This window comes from Canis aureus, chromosome 5, assembly GCF_053574225.1.
Source record: "Canis aureus isolate CA01 chromosome 5, VMU_Caureus_v.1.0, whole genome shotgun sequence".
NCBI classification, from domain to species: Eukaryota; Metazoa; Chordata; class Mammalia; order Carnivora; family Canidae; genus Canis; species Canis aureus.
The window spans coordinates 38262426-38276596 of NC_135615.1; the positions used below are offsets into that span (position 1 = coordinate 38262426).

At 44.4% G+C, this 14171-nt stretch overlaps 2 protein-coding genes across 32 annotated transcripts in view; one reads left to right on the forward strand and one right to left on the reverse strand.

The window, feature by feature from the left end:
• The window catches only part of LOC144314033 (uncharacterized), a 287113-nt gene that overhangs the window by 173105 nt on the left and 99837 nt on the right, over positions 1–14171 (forward strand). The window contains exon 1 of one of the 29 annotated variants that reach the window (XM_077897659.1): positions 13306–13349. The exons of the other annotated variants lie outside the window; for them this stretch is intronic. The gene's annotated coding sequence lies outside the window, so the exon portion shown is untranslated. Of the gene's footprint in view, positions 1–13305; positions 13350–14171 lie in introns of those variants that run through there. 29 annotated transcript variants of the gene reach the window in all.
• FGF1 (fibroblast growth factor 1) overlaps positions 1–14171 on the reverse strand; it is an 86418-nt gene that overhangs the window by 42556 nt on the left and 29691 nt on the right. The window contains exon 1 of one of the 3 annotated variants that reach the window (XM_077897645.1): positions 4759–5215. The exons of the other annotated variants lie outside the window; for them this stretch is intronic. The gene's annotated coding sequence lies outside the window, so the exon portion shown is untranslated. Of the gene's footprint in view, positions 1–4758; positions 5216–14171 lie in introns of those variants that run through there. 3 annotated transcript variants of the gene reach the window in all.

A 14171-nucleotide genomic window follows, 5' to 3' on the forward strand; every position in this document is an offset into this window, starting at 1 on the left:
TCACTGGCGCTGTTTCCCAGACTCTTTCTCTCTTTGGACTTTGCTCCATTAGGAGATAGTCCTTGCCTGTGGTGCTCAGCTTTTTTATCTGCAATGCTGCAATGTCTTGCACAGTCATGGTATGTAATATGTGCTTAATGAATATTTGCTGAAAGGAATGAGGGCAGGAGGGGGATGACGAGCTATATTGTATGGCACAGCATATTGTTTTTGCTAAAAAGACCTGTGCTGTGCAGAAAAACCCCTCATGAACCAAAGCGAGAGAAACTGTGCTAATTGCCAGTTGCCATACTGAATCCCAAGATGAATGTATTTTTTTAAAGATTTTATTTTATTTATTTATTTTTAAAGCACCGGACTTCTTCTTCTTTTTTTTTTTTTAAAGATTTTTTTATTTATTCATTTATGACAGACATAGAGAGAGAGAGAGACACAGGCAGAGGGAGAAACAGGCTCCATGCCAGGAGCCCGATGTGGGACTCGATCCCGGGACTCCAGGATCGCACCCTGGGCCAAAGGCAGATGCCAAACCGCTGAGCCACCCAGGGATCCCCTAAAGATTTTATTTTTAAGTAATCTCTGCACCCAACTTAGTGCTCAAACTCATGACCCCGAGATCAAGAGTTGCATGCTATACAGATGGAGCCAGTCAGGCGGCCCCAAGTATGAGTATCTTTGATTGATTACATCAATATGACGTTAATGCTACATATTTTCTAAAACCATTGCTCTCTCCCCACAAAAACTGACAGCTCAGAGAGAGATGAAAAAAACCAGGGAAGAGATGAGTCAATCTGTTATTATTCATTAATTCGTTCAACAAATACTTATTAAATTCTATGATTTATCAGGCATCGAGGACACAGAGGCAACAGAAAAGCCAAGTCCTTGCTTTCATTGTCTCTTTTTATTCCTGTAGGGGGAGATACTTGCATTTTTAAAGAGTGAACAGCTGACTAAGACAATCTGAAACAATGCCAATTCCTCTATCCCTCCAGTGAAATCAGATACCTGTGGCCGGAGAGGGGGAGTGCACCAGCAGGTGGAGGGTGGTAGGGGTGTCTCTGAGGGTCACACTGAGCTGTGACCTTTGAGGATGAGCAGGAGTTCAGTGGGTGGGGTCAGGGCTGTGTGCAGAGCCCCGTGTGCCCAAGTGTGCCTCACTGGCTAGAGGAGACTGTGTGATCCTCAGGAGCAGGGAGCTGGCACATTTCAGGGAAGAAAAGTCAGGATCTAAACTTCGTTCCAATTGTTAGCCCAGAATAGGCAAAGGACTCAAAATAACTCACCAATTGGTGGGCCACAAGAGTTAATATAATCTCTTCCAAGGACAGATGCTTCTCTGAGGGCCAGTGCTGCCTCCGTCCTGCACCTGTCCTGATCCTTACCAAACTCATTGTTTCCTCCTGCAGCGTGTTGGCTGGAGCGGTTTGTGGCAGTCGCTATATTCCACCCAGCAATTATAGTTATTTGCATCCTCTGGTTGGCCTCCTGAGTGGCTTTTCAGCTCCTTGGGGACAGGGATTGGATCTTAGGTACTCCCTTCCCCCATGGACACACTCTTGTCTTGTGCTTAGTAAGTGCTCAGTGAATATGTGCTGACATTTACTAAATTGGGTAACTAAGATTTCTGGCTAGTATTTTGAACATATGCCTGTTTTAAAAAGAGCCTTGATTTAGGGGAAAAGAATGGTAATTTGGAACATAGAACTCTTGAGGGAGACCCACACCCAGATGGTTCTAGTCGAGAGGTTTTCCGGTGAGGATGGCAGGATAAGAAAAGCGAGTTGTGGGGGCCACAGAAAGAAGGAGGGCCCTGAGGACTAAGTGGCTAATATGGCTGTTTCAGTCCTGGTGCTGGTCGAAATCCATTGAAAACAGTCTTGTATGCTACTTCCAGCACGACGCCACAGATTTCCACATTCGCTCTGAGATTTCTGCTGCCCCCCTTGGTTGGTGGGTTGGTTAAGAAGTTGGTTGGGGTTTCTTATTTCCTTGGTCACTTCTTCCTTCCAGTGGGAAGAAAGAAATATATATTTTCCAAATATATAGAGTGTTTTGTCCTGATTAATCTAGATAAATGCAACTAGAATGTGTCTTTAATTATCATTTAATTAGTATTTTTAAAAGTGAATGAATTAGTGTTCAAACTGGAATTTATCTCATGGAAATTTGGTATCACTACTAGAAATACATAACCGGCACCAGTTGCTGCAAGAGGTAGTTGTAAAAGAGTGATCAGAATAATAGCATGTTAGGAAATTAAAAAAAAATAAGAAGTGTATAACTATAAAGTCGAATTTGTTTATGCTGTCTTATGAAGTGCTTCCTAGATGTTGTCTCATTATTTCATAGAGCGGCACCTTAGTATATACTGCTACTCTCTTTTTCATAGATGAAAAAACTGAGCTCTTAAGAAATTAACTCCCAGAGTGAGGAGGTCTTTCGATCTGAATTATCATTTAGCTTTTTGTTGGCAAATGACATGTGTGAAGAGGACCGCATTAATTTCATGGAGGTAGAAAGTAGAAAGTAGAAAGATGGTGGGGCCAGAGCTTATTAACTGCTAAAACATAAATTTATGTATGAATTGTTTGCTTTTGTAAGTAAAGATCAAATCTAATGAAGCTTGGAAACACAAAGCAAAACAGCAAGGGTAGAAGGGAGCTCTGAACTGGGGGCGGGGAGTGAAGGGAAGCATCCGCTGTTAGTGGAGGGGTCGCTGCCCCTGGGCTCCCCAGGGCACCACGGGGGTTGCTGGGCAGTGATGTGGCCTTAGGACAGGATGAGGAATGGCCTGGTGAGAGAACAGGGCTACACGGAGACAGGGAAGGAAAGAGAGGGCCCCAGTGCTTTGCTTCTCTCTTGGCTGTAGCTCATTAAGTAAACTCAAGTTCATTTTCCTTGTCCCCTCAGACGAGGTTAAAATCCTGATGGAGGCCTGAGGGGCTAGTCCTGTGGGGCCTTCTCAGGGTCAGAAAACTCACATGCAAGCTCCTTTGTTTACATCAGCAAATCCAGCTGTGTCGTGCAAGTGCTTGACCGGCCACTGACTCTCAACTCAAAACAGATGTCCCGGCTGCACAGGGGGAGCACGCAGGGCTCCTGCACGGGTGGAACTCTGTCTTGATGAGTCGGGGAAAGGACAAGAGACAGATGGCACTAGGTATGCCAGGAATTGACTACAGCAGCAACCTACTAGACCTGGCTGCGTGCTGGCTCGAGCCCCTTGGGCTCCCAGAGGAGATACTCAGAGAGGACTGGAGAGGCCAAGCTGCAGTTCTGCCCCAGCAAGTGAAATTTCTGTGTGTGTTGGACGGTGGTGTTTCAAACTGCCTTTGGCGGGGATGTGGAAGGAGATGAGGTCCCCTAGGCTCGAGGAGGGGGAAGTGGGATCAGAACCAGGATTCCGCTTGGATCTCAGTCCTAGAAACTTCTCTTCTAGTTTCTGTCTATGTAACATTTTTGAATGTTATCCATATGGTAGATTGTGAAATAAATCTCTGCTGATAAATAAATGATTATCTAATAAATGATGAGGTTAATCATTATGTTAGACTTTTTTCAGGTAACACTTACTGGTTAGAAATGTCAGGGAATGATGAACAACAAAGTCCTCCCTAAAGAACCAGGCATTTTCACATACACTAGATGCAGGAAGCCCCGTGTCATCTACACACTTATTTGAACAAACCGGCTTGCATTACATACTACCCTGTACTCTGTGAACTGATATTCACATAGATTTGCAAAATTGAACATTCTGATACAATTCTTCCTTGAGGGAAAGGATGAAATCAGGGCAATAACAATTATTTCAGATATGAAGAACTGATTTTAAAAGACAGTACTATATAGGTATATATAGTATATATATATATATATATATATATATATACTGGAAAGTGAGAATACAAATCAGGCACACACACATAAATGTGACAACAGCCACCACTGAATGGTATGGTTATAGATGACTTTTGTTTTCTTCTTTGTATTTTTCCATATTTCCCTCCCTTTTTTCCACAAATAGCATGTATTATTTGTACAGAGAAGTTTTCATTTTGAAAATCCATTAAAAATGTTCTGTACCCTCTCACTATAGTCTAGGGGTCCATGCCTTGACTTACTGCTACAAATTCTTCACTCACGGCTCCCTCTAGAACAACAGGCCTTCTCTTCTTCAGATAAAATCTGAAAATTTCTCGATTGGGAGCAATTGCTATCCTTAAGATTCAACATGGTACCCATATAAGAGGTAATACGTGAGGGACTAGGCTTCCAATCCCTTATGATGCACTTAGCACACACACAAAAAAAGACTCTTTCTAATATGATTGTTTTTCTTCCTCTGACCTTTCCATTCTATGGCTCCCGTCAGCAGACTCTAGTTACAGTAAAGCAGATCTGCATTTGCATCCCGCGCCACCATCTGCTAACCACGGGACCTTGGCCAAGTCATCTATAATCTTTGCGTCTCCGTCTGTTTGTCTGTAAACTAATAGGCTTATTATGAGGAGTAAATGAAATAATGCATGCAAGTTCATGTTAGCACAAGCAGTAAACGTTGGCTATTATCATTAGTATCTCCTTGGCTTGTCCCTGCTATCTTTTACAACCGTTATATGGAAGACATTTTTCTGATTTAACTGGTTTTTATAAGTTCAAGGCATCCTTTGAGAACTGGGGCCTTCCATAATGGCCTCAGGATCCCTTAAAAAAAAAAAGAGAAAGGCTCAGAATGTAATTCCTCCTTACCTGCTGGCACAGGGCTCGTTTCCCCACAGAAGCTTCAAAGTCTGGTTGAGCAGCAAACTTCACTCCCTCCAGAAACCCCTGGGAGCCTGGCTGCTTGGCCCCATTGCCTGCTTCCCTCAATAAGCCAGCACTCTCTTTAAACTGTTCCTTTTGGTTTCTGTGACTCAGACTATCTTAGGTCATTCTGAGACAGGCTTCTCCTCCCTACCTTCCCTACTTCTACCTGTTGTCCTGGACATTTGTCATCCTTTTGACTGCCCACTATGTGAAGCCACATCTCCTCTGTGAGGGATTGCCTACCCCCCAGGGTCTTGGTCTGGCTACACCCTTCCTGTGATATTGGACCACCACACCTTGCAGTGACTTCTTTGGGCAACCCCAGGTTCTCTAGATTCTTTTTCTATTTATTAGTAGTCAGAATCAATTTTGGTTGCTCACAATTAAGAAACCTAGCCAGCTTCTGCTCCAGCATAAATCCTTCAGCTGTTAGTGCTTCAAACTCTCTGTGCTTCTTATGTCCTATCATTTCTTACACTCTCCTGGTTATGACATCATATTAGAACTGTCTTCTCATCTTCCCCAGACTGTTAGCTCCGTGAGGACCGGGACTAAAGCCATCTATATCGCTGCAGTATCTCTATCAGGTAACAGAGTGCCTGGTACGTAGTAGGCCCTCGGCACATGCCACATGGATGAACAGGCAAGCAAACCTTGCCACACAAGTGGGGACCAGAGCAACCACAGTAGTTTCACATGGAGAATCAGTTAACTTGCCAGCTTTCTGATAACCTGGCACCATGCCCAGTCTGATTCTAGGGGAAGCCAGATTTCCTTTAGGCTTTGGCAAGGAAGGGGATATTCCAGCAGCATCTTGAGTGGGAGGGTGTGATGTTGGCCGCGTCTTGAAGTGGGTGAGTAATCCCCCAGGCAGCACTTAGCTTTAAACTCTGGCTTATAACTCGGTCATCTCCTGAAGCTCCCAGCTTAAAATGGAAAGTGGCATTACTCATGGTGGAGAGCAGACAATAAAAAAAACATTTAGGTGGGGCCCGACACAATGGAGTGAGTATTCCCTGATGATGGATGAGAGCATCTCCGCCCTGAGCACCCTCAGCCCCGGCAGACAGCTCAGTCATAGCAGGGCTTTTGAACAACACCTCTAACTTAGCTCATCACTCAGTACCTTGCTCTTTGGGGTATTGGAAGACACTGTGTTTCTCAGCCTACAGCAAGCTCAGTGGGAAGAAATGCCCCTCGATCCATATGAACAGGTGGTATAAAGCAGTGGTTGCAAATGTAAACTCTGGCATCCAACAAACCTGGGTCTGAATCCCAGCTTGTTTGTTCTAGCTCTGTGACCTTGAGTAAGTTATTTAACTCCTCTGATCCTCAAGTTCCTAATTTGTAAAATGGGTTAAATATCTACTTGTATCTACAAGTAGATAGGTCATGGGAAAAGTAAATCAGACAATCTGTATAAAGCTTTTATCACAATGCCTGGCACATAATCAACACTCACTAGATGATTGCTGCTGGAGCTGATAATGTTCTTTGATCACTTTCCTCCCACAGCCTCCATTACTTGTCCATACTTTCTGGTGTTGTTTCTCTGTTAATCTCACTCAGCCTCCATGGCCTTCTTCCAGGAATGATCCCTTACTTCTGGCACCCAGGGAGCTCTGGCCACACCCCAGCCTCCCTTCATAGCCACTATTCTCCATTTCCTTCTTCTTTTTCTCTCACTTTCTCGGTGTCTTCCAGCTTGCACACCAAGAGCCCACTGCCTAATATCTGACCTGCCATTGTCTTACCCAGTGCAGAATCCATGGCTTGCATGCCACAAGGCAAAATGTGCTATAATAAATCAATCTGATTATAATGAACAAATTTGGCATGAGGTTATAAAGTAACCTGGGCTAAACATCAGTCACCAGTGCTCCAGCATAATAGACATGCACCCACAGAAAGCAAAAGACACCACAGTCCAGTCTTACCAACTTGGGCCATATGGGGGCAGCAATGGTGATAATTACAAAGGGAGTTTTTCTCTTGGGAAAGAACATACCACCAGCTTTTCTAATAATAGACTTCTTTAGTGAGTTCATACAGTAGATTCAGATTTTTAAAAAATTTTTATTTATTCATGAGAGACACACAGAGAGAGGCAGAGACTTAGGCAGAGGGAGAAGCAGGCCCCCCAAGGGGACCCTGATGTGGAACTTGATCCCAGGACCCCGGGATCATGACCTGAGCTGAAGGCAGATGCTCAACCACTGGCCACTCAGGTGTCCATATTCAGTTTTTTTTTTTTTTTTTTAAGGATATACTCTTGTCCTAAAGCATGCATTACTATTTAGAGGTAAACAACAACATACGCATGTCAAGACTTTCAGCATTGTATGAGGTAGTTCTATACCAATGACCCAGATACTCAGCAGTCATCACTTCCTCCGGGGTTAAGGAAACCTGTCACCTTTGATCACTGATGACTAGATTATCCTCAAGTGATCGATCATCTCAGGATGTGTCCTCATCCTCATTTATTCCACACATTTAATGAGTAGCCTTCTGTGTGCTGGGCACATTTCTGGATATCATGGAGGATATGATAAAAGAATGGGAGGCAAGCTTTGCCCTCCAGGAACTAGCAGCCCAGCAGAGGAGGTAAACACACAGAAATAACTCATGGGGGAAAATGTGACCCTGATGCCTTGTTTTTTATAGGAGTCCCCAGGAAGCACAGCTCACTGATGACAGAGATATTAGGAAGCAGTGGTTACTTGAGATGGTTTGTATGTGGGACTAGGGCCTCAAAAGGCAAAAATTGAAGGTACATTGGACAGAGACTACAGCATGGGAAGAACAGGGTTAGAAAAATGCATGGTGAGAATGGGAATCAAGACACTTTGAAAAAAAAAAGACACTTTGAATTAGGAGGAGCTCATATATATAATGGGTTCTTGGGGGAAAGGGAGTAAAGCTGGAAAGATAATCTAGGTAGATATTATATCCCACTTCCTGTTCAGCTTCTCCACTTGGATGTCTAATACTTATCTTAAGATTACGTAGATGTTGTTGATTTCCCCCATTGCAGTCCCCAGCCTTTCTTTCTCAAGTATTTCAAATCTTAGTAAATGTCCCTGATGTCTCAACTGAAAAACGGGGAGAAGTCTTTCTGTCTTGATTTTGCCAAGGCCCATTCTGTTCATCAGCAAGTTCTATTATTTCTTGCTTCAGCCTCTATCCTCTGTCTGTCCTCTTCTGACTTCTCCATTACTACCATGTGTTCCAAGCCACCTTTTCACACCTGCCTCCTATTTTAACCCTTGGCCTCCTCCTAGAGCAGCTTGCTTAAGTCAGATTACATGGCCTTGCTCCAGTAGAACCCTCTAGTGGCTTACTATTACTCTCTCCTTGGGAAGATGATGCCCTGTAGCCTCATCCCTCACAGTTCCCCCTTTACTCATTGTACTCTACCTACACCACTGGCTTTCCTTCTCTTCCTTGCCAAAGCATGGACCTACCACACCACGTTTACATTTGTTGTTCCATCTCCCGGAAACACTGTTCCCTCAGCCTGAAATGCTTCTCTGTCCTTAGACCTTCACATGTCCATTTGTCAGCTCAGATGTCCTCCCTGCACAAGGACCTTCCCTGACCACCCTAATTAAAGCAGCCCCTTCTCAGATTTTCTCTACTCAAAACTACTTTTTCCTTTGTAGCCCTTATCTGAAATGCTCTCCAATATTGATGTTTATTTTTCCATTTCATCACCACCACTTCCACTAACAGGTAAGCTCCACAAGGGCTTTATCTTACCACCATCTTTTCAGTACTTAGCACAATCCTAGCCTGCACAGGTACTTATTCATGACACACAGGTGGCTTGGGCCACACACCCAGAAATCCTAATTCATTTGTCTGGGCTGGGGTCAGGCAAAAGAAGTGTTAATTAATTTGAATCTTCTAACTATATGCATATTTTTAAACCATGTTATACCTGGCATGAGCCCCAAGTAGTTCTAAGTTTAAGACAGAGTTAGGAATACTGACCTAGGGAATGGAAATCTCTCTAGCATCTTACTATTTGTGGTGGGATCCTTGGATCAGCAGCACAGGAATCACCCAGGTACTTGTTAGAAATGCAGAATCTCAGGCGCCATCCCAGACTTAGAGAACCAGAATCTGCAGTTCAACAAGATACCCTAGGTGACTTGTGTGCATATTCAATTTAAGAACAACTGACCTAGCAGAAATACGGAATTCCCAAGGACTAAGTACTTTGAACTTGGCAGGACAAGTTTATTCTAATGGTAGGACTTTGAGGTGGGCATGTCCCTCAGACAATTGGAAAGGTGATTCTGAAACCACAGAAAGAGAATTCAAGAGGAAGTGGGCATCTTCCCCAAAATGCGCATTGAGGGTTGGCATCTAGGGGCTTGGTAAGGTCATCAGTGAAAAGAAAAACGAGAGAAGAGAAGAAGACAGAGTTGGTGGGCCATGGGAGAGCCCCAGGATGACATGAGAGGAGATGAGCTGAGGTGCTGACATGAGAAAAGGGATTGATAAGGAATGTTTCCAAAAGTACGGGCAGGGGACAAGGTCAAGAAACAGACCACCAAACATAATCAGATTTGCAGAAAAGTCTTGAGGTCTGTCTCTGGCGGTGCCTGGATGGGGGAGCCAGGAGAGGGGACAAGAGGCTTGAGTCCACATGAGGACGTGGGAGCGGTGAGCCCACATCACCCTCCCGGGAATGACTGGATTCAACCAAAAAAAAATTCATGTCTTGAGGGAGTAAGAAGGGAGAGCAGCTTCTCTCGAATGAGAGACTTGAGAATGTTTATCAAGAAAAAAATCTGTAGGGCGCCTGGGTGGCTCAGTCAGTTAAGTGTCTCCTGCAGCTCAAGTCATGATCCCAGGGTTCTGGGATGGAGCCCCATGTAGGGCCGCTTGCTCAGTGAGGGGTCTGCCTCTCCCTCCTTCTCTCCTCCCCCTTCGTGTTCTCTCTCTCTCAAATAAATAAAATCTAAAAGAAGAAGAAGAAGAAGAAGAAGAAGAAGCCGCCTGCAGGGAAAAGAGATTGAGTCTATTCTTTTGAACTGTCTTTTTTTTTTTTTTTTTTTTAAGGGTTTTATTTATTTGAGAGAGAGAGGGAGAGAACATGCACATGCAGAAGTGGTGGAGAGGGGCCAGGAGAGAGGGAGAAGCAGACTCCCTGCTGAGCTGAGCAGGGAGCAGGGAGCCTGATGCAGGGCTCAATCCCAGAACCCCGAGATCACAAGCTGAGCCTAAGGGCAGATCCTTAACCAACTGAGCCACTCAGGTACTCCTTTTTTGAACTTTCTGAATTGTTCACCATTTGTATTTTTAATAGGTGTCTTATTTTTAAAATTTATTTAAATTCAATTTAACATACAGTGTATTATTAGTTTTAGTAGTAGAATTTAGTGATTCATCATTTGCGTATAACTTAACTCTTATAGTTAAGAGCTTGTCTCCCTCTGTTTTTGTCTTATTTTATTTTTCCTTCCCTTCCTCTATGTTCATCTGCTTTGTTTCTTAAATTCCACATGAGTGAAATTATATGGTACTTGCCTTTCTCTATTTCGCTTAGCATATACCCTCTAGTTCCATCCACATTGTCCCAAATGGCAGGATTTCATTATTTTTGATAGCTGAGTAGTATTCCATTGTATGTATACACCACATCACATCTTCTTTATCCATTCATCAGTTGATGGACATTTAGGTTCTTTCCATATTTGTGCTATTGGATGTTGCTGCTATAAACATTGGGGTGCAAGTGCCCCTTTGAATCACCTTAGCAGATGTTTTAAATAAGAAAAATTAATTTTCCCTAGAAATCTGCCAATTAGTGTTTCTCAAAGTACAATCCAAGAAACATCAAAATTAGAATTATGTGGGACATTTGTTATAAATACAGATTCTTGGGCCCTGCCTCAGACTTTCTGAGTCTCTATTATAATAATCCTTTCCACGGGGTTCTTTGGCATCCTCAGGTTTAGGAAGTACCAGAGAGAGAGAGGAGAGAGAGAAGAGAGAGAGATGGTTCTTCTGAGAGGGGATAGGGTGGAGGGGGGTGTTAGGAGGGAGATATGGAGAGGAGCCTTGATTGGAAGCAACCTGGGCCAGGCGCTATGCTAGGTTATAACATTTGGAGTAGAAGGCAAAGAGAAATCCATGGAGCTGTATCAAGGTAATATGTGCAGGAAGTTCACAAGTCCAGCACAGGTGACCATGGCAGTGAAAAATACTCTGTGGAGTCCAACACTTAGCATCTGTGTGCCCTCGGAAAGTTACACAACCTCTCTGAGCTTTAATTTCCTCATCTACAATATATAATAGTACCTAACTGAAAGGAATTGCGTGAGGATCAGATGATTTCAGACACATCACCTTCTTAACCCATAACTTAAAACTTCCTAGATGGCCACCAAATGAGGATAGTGGTGGTGAGCATCAATGTTTATCCCCCACTGTAATCCATACATACACATTTTATAATTTGGGTCATAGCCCATTATTGAAACTACAACTGAGGTTTAGAGTAACCAGATGTTGCTTTCATATCACATGGATGGAGATCTGCAACATGTAGCCCTCAGTCACCCCATTCTTCTCATGGGAAAACATGATTAGCACATAAAATCAGCTGTAAGATGCAGGTTCTAGAAATGTATTAAAGGGGATAATGGGAAGTCCTCATAGTGTTGGAGGTGCAGGGCTGAGTCTGAAGGGTAAACATTTTAAACTCTAAGTGTAAATATATAGCTTAACACACACAAGCTCCCTCATAGCACGTGCACCGCCCGAGTTATCCCTGTGGAGGAGGTGAGTGTGTTAACATACAAACAGCATGGCCGTATCCACACCTCTTCCCCATGAGTGCCTTCTTGGCAGGGCCAGTGGTGTGAGGCGAGGAGGCCAGAGGCAGAGGGGAAACTGCTGCAGGGGTGGGGAGGGGGTCCCATCTACAGACAAGGAAGAGGGAAAATCGACCCAAGACTGCCCACCATCTTTCTTCCCTGCATCTCAATCCACCTTTCTCCTGTGACTTGCATCAGCCTGGAGGAGCCTAAATCGCCACCACAGCTGGGTGGCTTAGAGGTCAGATTATAGGAGCCTGAGTCCCAGCTCTGCCTCTTAGGAGCTATGTCACTGAACTTTTTTTGATTGTTTTTAATTAACACTTTGTGTTTTTAAAGGAGTTTTTAGGTTCACAGCAATATTGAGAGTAAGGCACAGATGGGTCTGCCCTTCCCCACATGTTTGGTGCCTCCCTCGTTAGCAGCATCCCCGCCAGGTCCATTTGTTACCACGGTCAGCCTACACTGATGCATCATAATGTCCCGAAGTGCACAGTTTGTATCAGGCTCACTCCTGGTGCTGGGCATTCTGAGGCTTGGCACAAACATATAATGACATGGGCTCACTGCTGTAGTATCATACATATCATACAGAAGAGTTTCACTCCCCTAAAAGTCCTCCATGCTTTGCCTATTCATTCCCCCCCACCCTAACCTCCTGGCAACCACTGATCTTTTTTCCTACTTCCTTAGTTTTGCCTTTTCCGGAATGTCCCATAGTTGGAATCATACAATGTGTAGCCTTTTCAGATTGGCTCCTTTCATTCGAAAGCATACACATAAGTTTCCTTCCTGTGTTTTCCTGGCTCGATAGCTCTCTCTCTTTTTTTTTTTTTAGTGCTAAAGGATATTGCACCGTGTGGACAGGTTATTTTTCTTAGCCTCACTCCCCTGGGCTGTGATATAGGGCTCTGGATCGCAGAGACCGAGAATTCGTAATAATGATAAGCGTGGATGTTTTCAGTGCTCGGTACCAGCCGCTCTGCTAAATGCCTCTCTTCACTACCTCATCTAGTCCTTTCTGAAACCTGTAACATAGGAATCATGAGCAACCCCCACCCCTTCCCTTACAGATGTGGAAACTAAAGCCCAGGGATGCTAAATAATCAGTCAAGGCCACAGATCCAGGAAGGGAACTGTCTGGAATTCGAACCTAGACGTTCTCACTCCAGGCCTTAGAACTGAGGCTGTAACCGGGAAGCTTCTTACCTGTGTTTGGCATATAGAGAAAACATGTCAGAGTCACCAAATGTCACCTCTTACTGTTATTAATATTTCTGAAGTAGAGCCACTTAAATTGGAGGGTCATGATTCTCTTTTAAGGAGAAACACGGGGCACTGAGATGTTCAGAAATTTCCTTGTGCCATGCAGCAAATGGTGTGGAGATGCAGAACTAAAAGCCATCATTAATGGAGGCTCAAAGTTGCTCTAAAGCGAGGCTGGTTGGTTATTTATTTATTTATTTATTTATTTATTTATTTATTTATTTTAGAGAGACAGAGACAGAGCATGAGCAGGGGGGAAAGGGAGAGGGAGGAGCAGACTCCCCGCTGAGCAGGGAGCCTGACAATGTGGGACTCGATCCCAGAACCCTGAGATCATGACCTGAGCCGACGAAGGCAGACGCTCAACTAGTGAGCCACCCAGGCGCCTCATACTGGTTGGTTTTTTTGAGATGACATCTACTGTGCACGTACCAGGTACTTATCCCATGCAATGTTACAACAACCCATTTTAGGAAACAGAAGTGCCCAGGAGACTCAGCTCTGCTCTTTGTGCACCCCTGAAGCTTCTCCTGTGTTTCCTTCCCCCCTCCCCATCTCCCTGCTCCCCACCGCAGCCTGGGCCAACATTTGCAGCCTGGGTGTGCGTCACAGCCCAGGAGCAGCCCAGGAGCGTCTGGGTCTGTCCAGTGTCTGGCCTGAGGTGTGGGTGCCTTGGCAGCCAGCTGTAGCCCTTTCTCATCATCCTGGTCACAGTACCCACTGGTCCCCAGCAGGCAGCCTCAGCCTGGGCACACCTGCTCACTCCCTGTCCCTTCCACTTCCTTCTGCCCTGGATTTCCAGACAGAGTCAAAAATGGGTTCACATCAAATAAGATTTGTTTGCTTTCAGTGTAATTTTCCATTTATAGACAGCTTTCTCTCAGGAGGCACCATCCTCCTTCCTCTGTCTCGGTTTTTTTCTGGGTATTTGAGAATAAACTCTTGGTGGTTGTTTATAAGCCCTGTGGTCAGCAGCCCAGCCGGTCATTCATTCAGAATGTCTCCAGAAAGCCAGCGGTTACCCTTATAGGATTTATGCTAATTTCTGTGGTCTCTGAGACCTCTGTGGAACTGTGCCCGCATAGTCAGTGTGTAATATTAAAAAGAAATATCTGAGCTAGGCCAGCAGGGTCCTTATCCATAAGCTCATCCTGGTGAAATGATGAGGATGATGAGTACAATAGTAAGAGCAGCTGGTGTTAAAGCATACTCCTCGAGGTGCTAAATGGAATGCACTTATTCCTATGAGGCAGGTGC